General features: G+C 42.4%; 1 pseudogene; it reads right to left on the bottom strand.

Moving 5' to 3' along the window:
• Positions 1–5,940: 5,940 nt before the first annotated feature.
• On the bottom strand, positions 5,941–9,447 carry LOC144691916 (beta-1,3-galactosyl-O-glycosyl-glycoprotein beta-1,6-N-acetylglucosaminyltransferase 3-like; annotated as a pseudogene).
• Between the last annotated feature and the right edge of the window lie 432 nt (positions 9,448–9,879).

The following is a 9,879-nucleotide window of genomic DNA, read 5'->3' as shown; positions in this document are numbered from 1 at the left end:
CAATCGTTAATATATACACAAACAGCAAGGGCCTCAATACCGAGCCCTATGGAACTTTACTTGTGACAACTTTCCATTCGCAAAGGCATCCATCGATCATTACCCTTTGTTTCCTGTTATAAAGCCAACCTTTTATCCAGTTTGCAACATTACTCTGAATAGCATGGGATTTAAGGTTCCTGTCCAAACTGCCATGCGGGACTTTGTCAAATGTCTTGTAAAAGTGCATATACACAACATCAACTGCACGACCTTAATCGACCCTCCTTCTCACTTCCTCAAAGAATTCAATCAAATTTGTGACGCAAGGTCATCCTTTAACTATGACATGAAGACCATCCCTGGCGAGTCCATGCCTTTCCACATAAGAGTTAATCCTACCTCTCAGGATTCATTCTATAATTTGCTCAACACGGATCTAATACTAACTGGCCTATAATTGTTTGGCATTTCCTTCGATCCGTTTTTAAATAATGGAACTATTTTTTTTTCCCGATCCTTCGGTACCTCTACTGATGTAGTAAATATTGGAAAACCATCCTCAGAGATTCGGCTATCTCCTCCTTGACATCCTTCAGCAGCCTCGGAAACAATCCATCTGGCTCTGTTGACTTCTCAACTTTCAAGCATTTCAACCCATCGAGTGCTTCCTCTTTCTTTATGGCTATCCCGTCCAATATCTCGCAGTTTTCCTCCTGTACTATTATATTCTCATCCTCCCTTACCTTCATAAACATGGAGAGAAAATCTTCATTCAAAACCCTTTCCACAGCCTCTGAATTCACACACAAGTTTCCTTCTTCATCTCTGTTAGGTCCCACTTTTTCCTTACCTAACCATTTAGCATTAATGTACTGGTTAAGCATCTTCGGGTTAACTTTAACTTTACTTGCTAATCTTTGTTCATGACCTCTCTTTGATTTCCTTATTTCCCTTTTTTCTTCGTCCCTGCACTTCATATATTCGTTCGGGCCATCTGCAGTGCTAAGTTCTTTGTGCCTTTCATAGGTTTTATTTTTCTGTTTGATCTTCCCCTGTATTCCTCTAGACAACCAGAGGGGTCTAGATTTGGCAGTGCCACTCTTATATTTATAGGAGGCATGTCTACTTTGTACAATTAGGATCCCGTTCTTTATTTCTTTCCTCTATTTTTCCACTGTTTTATCCTCCAGGAATGCAGCCCAGTTCCCCTCAGCCAAGTCACTTTTTATTTCTGCAAAATTTGCCTTCCCCCAGTTCAAGACTTTTACTCCTGCCTTTTCTCTGCCCTTTTCCATGGTAATGCTCAATCTAACATAATTGTGATCGCTCTCCCCGATTTGGTCGTCAGCTTTCACTTCAGCCGCTTGCCCTTCTTCGTTCTCCAAGACTAGGTCAGGAATTGCATCACCTCCCGTTGGGATTGTCAATAATTGGTGGAAAAAATTTCCTGGACACACTGCATGGCTTTTCTTCCCTCAGTGCTCCTTATATAGTTTGAATCCCAGTTGATATTAGGATAGTTGAAGTCTCCTGCTATCATTGCCCTATTGTTCTAACAAGCAGAAATCTGCCTACCTATTTGTTCTTCTACCTCCCTTTTACTATTTGGAGTCCCTTAGTGTGACTGCCCCCTTTTTAAAATCGATAACCTCAATCCATAATGCCTAGTTTATTGAAACATATAGCATATATTTCCTTCTCACAACTGGAACTGATTCTTTAAGCATTAGTGCTAATGCCCGCACCCCCCGCTTTCCATTTTATCTCCTACTCTATGGTGTCTGAAGACTCTATGCCCAGGGATATTAAGCTCCCAGTTTTGCCCCTCCTGCAGCCAGGTCTCCGTTAAAGCAATGATGACCTGCTGCCATGTGTCTACCTGTGCCCTAACTCATCTATCTTACTTGTAATACTCCCTGCATTGAAGTATAAAATGTTTAACACCGTCAATTTCCCTTGCTTGGGCACTTTGTAAACTTTGCTTCTCCTGTAAATCCGTGTCTATCACAACCACCCTATCTAATGTTCCATCTCCATTTCTCTGATCGGAACCGGACCTATCTGATCCTGCTCCTGATATCCCACCCCCCTGCCACAATAGTAAATACTCCACAACAGAACTAGCAAAAGCCCTCGCAAGGAAATTGGTCCCAGCTCTGACTGGGTGGAGCCCGTTCGGTATGTAAAGGCCCCACCTTCCCCAGAACCCGCCTCAGTGCCTCAAGAAACTGAATCCCTCCCGGTTACACCATCTATTCAGCCGCGTGTTCATTTGGTCTATCCACTTATTCCTGCTGTCGACAGCACGTGGAACTGGGAGTAATCCTGAGATTACTACATTTGAGCTCGTGCATTTTAATTTATCTCGTAACTTCCTGTACTGAGCTTGCAGGTCTTCATCACTTACTTTACCTATGTCGTTGGGACCAATGTGTACCACGACCACTGGCTGCTTACCTTCCCTCCCCAGAATGATCTGCAGCCACTCCGTGACATCCTGGACCCTGGCACTATGGAGGCAACATACCTTCCTTGATTCATCTTTGCGGCGACAGAAGCGTCTGTCTGTGGCCCTAACTATTGCATCTCCTTTAACTATAGCGCTGGTATTTGTTTTCCGCCCGCCTTCTGAGCAGCAGAGCCACCCATCGTCCCGTGAACTTGGCTGTTGCTGCTTTCCTCTGAGAGGCTATTCCCCCCACAACAGTATCCAAAGTGTTATATCTTTTAGAGATGGGGATGTCCCTTGTTGTCACTTTGGTGGCGATTATGTAGATAGATTTGGTGAGTCCAGGGTATGGATAACAGAGTTTTAGCTCAATTACTAATGATAGAAGGTTGAGAGTGGTTTGCCTGGTCAGAGCGAGTTGTAGAAAATTAATCACGGGTTGGATGTGTTGTAATTTAACTCGGGTCATTAACCTATATGAAGTAAATATAAAAATATTTACATTAAATAATGAAGACTTGATTGGGCACTTTCTTTGTATTGCCCACAATGATTTCAAGGCTGCAATTCTAATTGTGGCCTTTTATATTTCAGAGTGTAAAACACAGGTATGGGGAAATTTTAGGGGCAGAAGTAATCGGGTCGGCTATGTCCCTGGGTTAAGTACAAACTGCAGCAAATCCTTAACTTTGACACAATCCGTAGGAGGGAATGTTGTCAAGACTTTTGTTTGTAAAATGTATATTAAGCCGTTCATTTTTATTCGAATCTGTCCTATTTGAGTGCCGTTTTCTGCTTATTCCACAAGGGAGTTCTGATAAAGTTGCTGTACCAACACCTACTTACACTGCGACCCAGCGTTAATTCGGAGAGGAACTGCAGACCTCAATATTAATTCAAGTTAATTGTCAAATTACTTTTATCACAGAAGGAACTGAAGCGGAGCCAGCAACCAAACTAAATTGCATTTCATGTTCTACACACCCCAAGAGACAGAACGTACATATTGGCCCAGATATTCTGGTCTCCGGATGGCCATACCTCAGACGTACCCCAAGAAGAAGCACTGAACGACCCCTCGGAAGTCCCAACACAAGGATGGGGATTGCCCAGAAAGTTTCAACTTCTCATGGGAAACACCCCTGCATCCGGGGCTCTTTGAAAACGTCTCCAAACCTGAGTTAGTTTTGGAGACTTCAGATAGATCCAGATAACTCGCTGTAACTATACAGCTGACCCCCCGAATCCCCAACTGGCATTCCCGACTACCTCCTGGTCGACACTCTGACTCGCCCCTGACCCTCCGAATCTCCGACGCTTTGACGCACATCTGACCCTCCGCCTTCCCCGGACCCTACTGATAACGGAGAAGATGCACAAGTAGCTGAAAATTGCCATTTCTACGAGAAATAATTGAAGCACCTGCGTTTTTAAACGGAACTAATACTGTTGTAACCCTCATCAAGAACATCCTGGAGTTGCTATTGACCAGGAACTGAACAGGACAAATCAACTAAATACTGCGGCCGAAGGAGAAATTCGGAATTTGGAAAATATGCGGCAATTTATTCACCTCCTGAATCCCCAAAGCCTGCCTACCATCTACAAAATACACACCAGACATCTGATTGGATTCACTTCGCTTTCCAGAAAGTTTAAAGCTCGAAAAACACCCAAGAAACTCAATTCCTGCCAAGACAAAGTAGCCCACTTGATAGGCACCACATCGCACGCCTGAACCATTTGCGACCTCGACCATCGTGCACATGGAAGAAATGAATTATATTTCCAAAATGCTCTGCAGCAACCCACCTTCGGTTGAATATTCCAAAACGCCACGCATGACAGTAAGAACAGGCAAAGATAGAAGACCCATAATAAACCAGCACCTGGAGGACACCCTTCAATCCACGGAGCATTCTGACTGGAAATTTCACTCCTTCATTTTCGTTCGGTCAAACATCTCAGAACTCTCCCTCTAACCGCACTGTGAACGGCTGTAAACAGAATGGACTGCATGTGTTAGTGAGACAGCTTAGCACCACTTTCTCAAGGGCACTCTGGAATTTGTAATAAATTCTGGCCGAGCCCACGACGTTCATATCCGAAGAAACACATATTGGAAGGAATGCCTTACTGGAAGCCATGCTGGGGGCAGGGGTCACAAAATTACTAATGTGGGAAACGAAGAAATAACTCAAGCTAAAATGAACCACGAGAAAGAAAAAAGCGATGGGATGGTGCTAACTATCTAACATTGTTTTGTAGACAGCAGGATAAAAAACGGAAATAATGTTTTGTTTCTGCTCGGTAAAGATCGCTGGCTTTTAAATGTATGAATCTGTGCGCCGAAAACCCAGAGTGCAGCACGTGATTCCCATCCGCTGCTCGATCGATTCACCACAAATTTGTTTGATTCTCATTTTCGCACTGGACCTGCAGCTGCAGTTTAAATTTGTATTTATTTCCACACAACAGAATTCACACTCGATACAAATTATCATAATCGCAATCAGAACATTTCCGACGGCTCTGGAATTAAATTACAAATCTATATAAATTGTTGTTGCGTGTAGGTGTGGGAGCAAGATGTCGCCAGCATTGTTCTGAAAGTCGACTCCCCTCAGAAGAGAGGAAGAGATGAAAGGAATGAATGAGTCGTGACTTTTCGATGGAATAAAGGCCCCAAAGCCGAAAATTCATGTTAGATAGTGAGATAATGACAGTTAATTCCCATATCGAAATTAGTTTATGCATTTGAAATAAAAATACGTAATGCAAAAAGCAATGAATAATTTACGAGTATTGGAAGCAATGCATCAAATATATTAAAATATAAAAAGAGCCTGAATGGTATGAGAGATTAATGATAAAATATGTACCATTGTATTATCACTGAGAATATCTATGAAGCAGATTATTTTTATTCCTACGGCTTTTATGAAAAAATGTCGAATGTTTTCAAAATTTAAAGTATATTTAGTTCCAGAGATGCGGACAGGAGAACCTCACTGATTTATATGCGTCAACAGCTTTGGATTGCTTTGATGTACAACATAGGAAATTCTGGAACTGAGTTGCGAATACAATAATTCAAATGAAGGATTCAGTTCCTGGAATGCTCCACTTTGAATGAATGATGTTTCCACTGCTCCAGCCCTAATGATGAGAAATCTCCAGCTTTCATTATTGTTTCACGGAGTGTGGGCGTCGCTGGCTAGGTCAGAATTTATTGCCGACCTCTAATTACCCTTGAGAAGGTGATGGTGACCCGTTTTCTTGATCCGCTGCAGGCCACATGGTACATGAATATCCACAGCGCTAATACGAATGGAGTTCCAAGATTTTGATCCAGGTTTACTTAATAATTGGTGTCTTGTTATTTTTTTCAGTTCATATCTGACATCGGTCTGCATTATTATTCAGCAGATTCCCACAATCCGAAATTATGATTTATTTTATGTTACAATCCTGCATTCTTCGTTAGGTTCATTTACACCCATTAATTCTTAAGTCCGTGTTTCTTTAATCACTTTGTATTGGACATATTCCACCATGCATTGCACAGCTGTGTTGTCCACTTGCAGATGAAACTTGTCCGCGAACAGACGTTCTGTTGGACGATCCAGGGTAGATCTCCAGCCCCATAAATACAGATTTTTGCTGGTACCTTCCTGTGCAAGGCGGATATGTGGCACCCTTCGCTACATCACCAGCATCAAAAGACCACTTCACTGCTCAGGTCACAAATGGGTCACTCTTGTAGTGCCCTGGAGTGTACGGTATGGAGCCGGGTATCTCAGGCATCTGAGAGGTATCTCAGTTCATCGGGGCCGTAGGTGTCCACGGACCACTTGAAAAAACGCCTCGATTTCCGTTTTCGCAAACAAAGTCCTCACAAAACCTCTGGTGACAAGAATGTAGGCACCCCCCACATACATGGGACTGCGTATGGGTGGGGGACCCTTCTTTTGCTGAGTTCTGACTACACTGTTACGGATTTCATAATGAAATTCCCATCGTCTTTGAAAATCAACACAAAGAGAAACGTTTCTTATTTTCCAATTGTATCTTCATTTTCTGACCACATCAGAAATAACAGCAGCAACTATAAACTTTCATTGTCTCAATTACTTAATTTTTCACCTACTTTTTTCTGTATATGAAATATGCATAGGTCATGTTGATAACGAGTGATTGAAAAGTGGAAGTATAGGAGAAACAATAAGACGGTGGCACAGTGCAACGTTGGTAATGGCCTATTGGAGAGCAATGATGCGGAGGTATCACAAGGGAAGCTCAGGGTTGTGAAATAAACCAAGTAAATTAGACGGCAATTGGAAGGCAAGCGTTTATATTTTTTTAAAAGGAAGAAAAAACAGTAGCTATTAACTTGCCAGGGATTCAGCAGCCTGGAAGTAGCTAAAAACACATCACTTTTCCTTTCTTGTGTCCAAACCAGCCGGCACCATTTGTGAGCAATGATGTGGTATGTTTCCATGTTCAAATCAGGCCAATGCAGTGAAAGTAAAGCAAGAGTACATGCAGCAGATAGTTTCCGAAACCGTGTACTGCACCTGACAAAGAGAGAAAATACTGAGCTAACGGCCAGCTAGACCACATTGGCTAATGCAAAAATGTTGTGACCCATTATGAAGGAAGCCTTAACAATTCTCTCGAAAAAGCAGAGTATGATTAGAAAAAGTCACCCTGGTTATACTAAAGGGAAATCGTGGTTGACAAATTGAGATGAGTTTTTTGAGGGTGCACCGAGTCGTGTAGGTAAAGGGGAACCAGTGGGTGTAGTACAGCTGGATTTCCAAAAAGCTTTTAATACGGCGCCAAAACACGGGTACAGTCCAGGTATAAGGACCCAATCATTTTTGACTGTGATGAGGATAAATGTCTTCTCTCAAAATCTTGTGAATCTTTGGAATTCTCTACTTCTGAGGGCTGTGGATGATTACCGTTTAATACGTTTAAGGCAAGGATAGATATATTTCTGGACTCTCCGTGAATTACGGGGTATGGACAGCGGGAGAGAGAATGGATTTTAATTCCAAGATTATCTATGATCATATTTAATTGTGGAACAAGCTCGATGGGCTATGTGGTCTTCTACACCCGCTATTAATTATGTTTTTTTTTGTCATTGCAACCCGCCGATCAGCACGTTTCAATAATCAAATAAGGCCAATATGTCTTGAATTCTTGTTTCTTATATTTAACTGCATCCGCAGGTTCCAGGGTGGCCCTTCCCAGATTTTAACAAATGCCTGTGCTCAATAAAGCAACGATATTTTGGAGAAAAATGTTAGTCTCCAATCAAACACTGCCATTGTAACCGAGAAGGAGGGAGAGAGAGAGGGAGAAGGGGATTGAAGGAAAGTTGGGTGGTTATAAAGAAAACTAGGACACTGCATAGATTTATGACATGAACTGATCCATTTACCTCTTTGAAGTTTGGCGGGGCTACTGATTCCACAATATTTGGAGTCCTGGCCATAAGACTGTTTACTATCTTCCAATTGGTTTTCGTTGGAAAGTCTTGTCCGCAAACATTCATGTGGTATTTCCACGGGACAGGACTCTACAGCAGCTCTTCCATACAGTTGAGGTCAGCCTGAACTCTGGACCATGAGGCGTATGTCACCGATTCTAATTTTCCTGCAATGAAGACATTACTGAAATAGGAAGCGATGGCCTGAACTGCCGAGTGAAATGGTTTTGGAGACTTCCTGTCCACGTGGACACAATACACATTCTGAGGAGCATAAAAGCTTCTTAGCAGCCTCTCGAACATCTCAATGTTGCTATGGAATAGGCCAGTTGGAAATCGGTTCTTCGGTACTTAACGGGAAAGTGATGTATTTTCGGTTTTTAACAAAATTGTCGCAGTCTTGCTTCATTGCTAAATACTTTGTTGCAGTGACGGCTTTATGCTTGTTTGCGATTGTGATCGAGTTTAAAACAGCCTCTTCAATCGCTTCAGGTTCACCACTAATTATCTTCCAACAACTCGAGCTCTTTTCTGCCAGATCCAAGGATGCATATGGCACATCGTAATCTGATTTTTGTTTAACTGATTTCCAGTTGTTTGTGGATTAATTTCCTCTCCAATGAAAAGATCCACAAATAAAAGTCGCTAATATACCGCTCAGGATATATTTCCGATTGAGTGGCCAGCAAACAGGCTGATGCAACATTCTTGTTGTTCTTCCACAGGTATTTTAAAGATAATTATCAAACCGGATTACCAGATATCATTGATAGTCAGATGTGCAATCTTGAAAAAACGGCTTTTCAGCAATATGATTAAATTGTGCCCCGAAATTTAAGACAATAATGAATTAAAAGTGATGTTCCGGGCTACAATCAGAAGCTGCTCATCCATCGGGATTCAAACGACCACCCGGGCCGCCAGGTCCCACCTGATCTTTGCGTCTGGTCTAATGAGCCTTTGTATTTGCTTAGACTCTCTCTCACACTCTCACTTTCTCTGTTCTTTGAATTGCTGGTTTGCGCGATGTCTCAGTTCCTTATCCCAGAGATTCGATCCTTCATTCGAAAAAATCCGGGTAAAAATTGGTTTCTCCCTCTTGTGATTGGTGTCAATAAGTGTACACTTCCAACATTCTCTATGTCCTGCTCTGCATCTTAGGCATTTCCTTCAAACATTTCTCAGAGAAACAGCAGGAATATCAGGATATTTGCAAATAGAGTCCAGGTTCTATCCAATAAATGGGACAAAAGGGACAATAGTTTAATAAAGTTAAGAATCATGTAATTTAATGTAAAATATGGGAGATGTAATAAAGGAATATTTACATGCGGCTTTTGCGCATCCCAAAAAGGTTTTAAAGCTAATTAAGCAATTTTTGTAATTTCGCCTCTGTTGTACTGCGGTACTCAGTGCGTCCCTTGGGCTGCGCCAGGCGCCCCTGTAGTGAACTAACGGCAGTGCAGCTCAACTTATTTTTGACCGTCCTAGACTGCAGCACGTCCTCAGCACACATCTACACAGTAAAGCATTCCCTCAGTGCTGCCCTTCTGATTGTGAGGAAGTGTTTCAGTCCTGCCAGCCGACAGGTCTGCTCTCCAACATTACTTCCTCTCCGATGTTGTTGTTTTCGCTCCAGGATAGCATGCTTAATGACCGCCAATGACACAACTGTGACCATGCCCATTGATAGAGTCCCTTGTCAACAGTGCAGCAGACCGTCTGTCCTGCACCCCTGATCTTACAGTTGTTCTCTACGTCATAACAACTCCTCCTCTACACTTGCTGTCTGAAAGGATTGAACTTACTCAGTAACGACGCTCCGATGATTCAACAGTCCATCACTACTGCCCTTCGGTCAGTACATTCCATTAGTCCTGCCGCTGATGAAATCTTGGAACATTTTGATGGAGTTGGAATGTCATATATTGTCCTTGTGTATTTTTAA

Source organism: Cetorhinus maximus, chromosome 16, assembly GCF_964194155.1.
Source record: "Cetorhinus maximus chromosome 16, sCetMax3.hap1.1, whole genome shotgun sequence".
In the NCBI taxonomy this organism is placed as follows: Eukaryota; Metazoa; Chordata; class Chondrichthyes; order Lamniformes; family Cetorhinidae; genus Cetorhinus; species Cetorhinus maximus.
The sequence above is the reverse complement of the archived record's forward strand: the minus strand, read 5'-3'. Positions and strand labels throughout refer to the sequence as shown.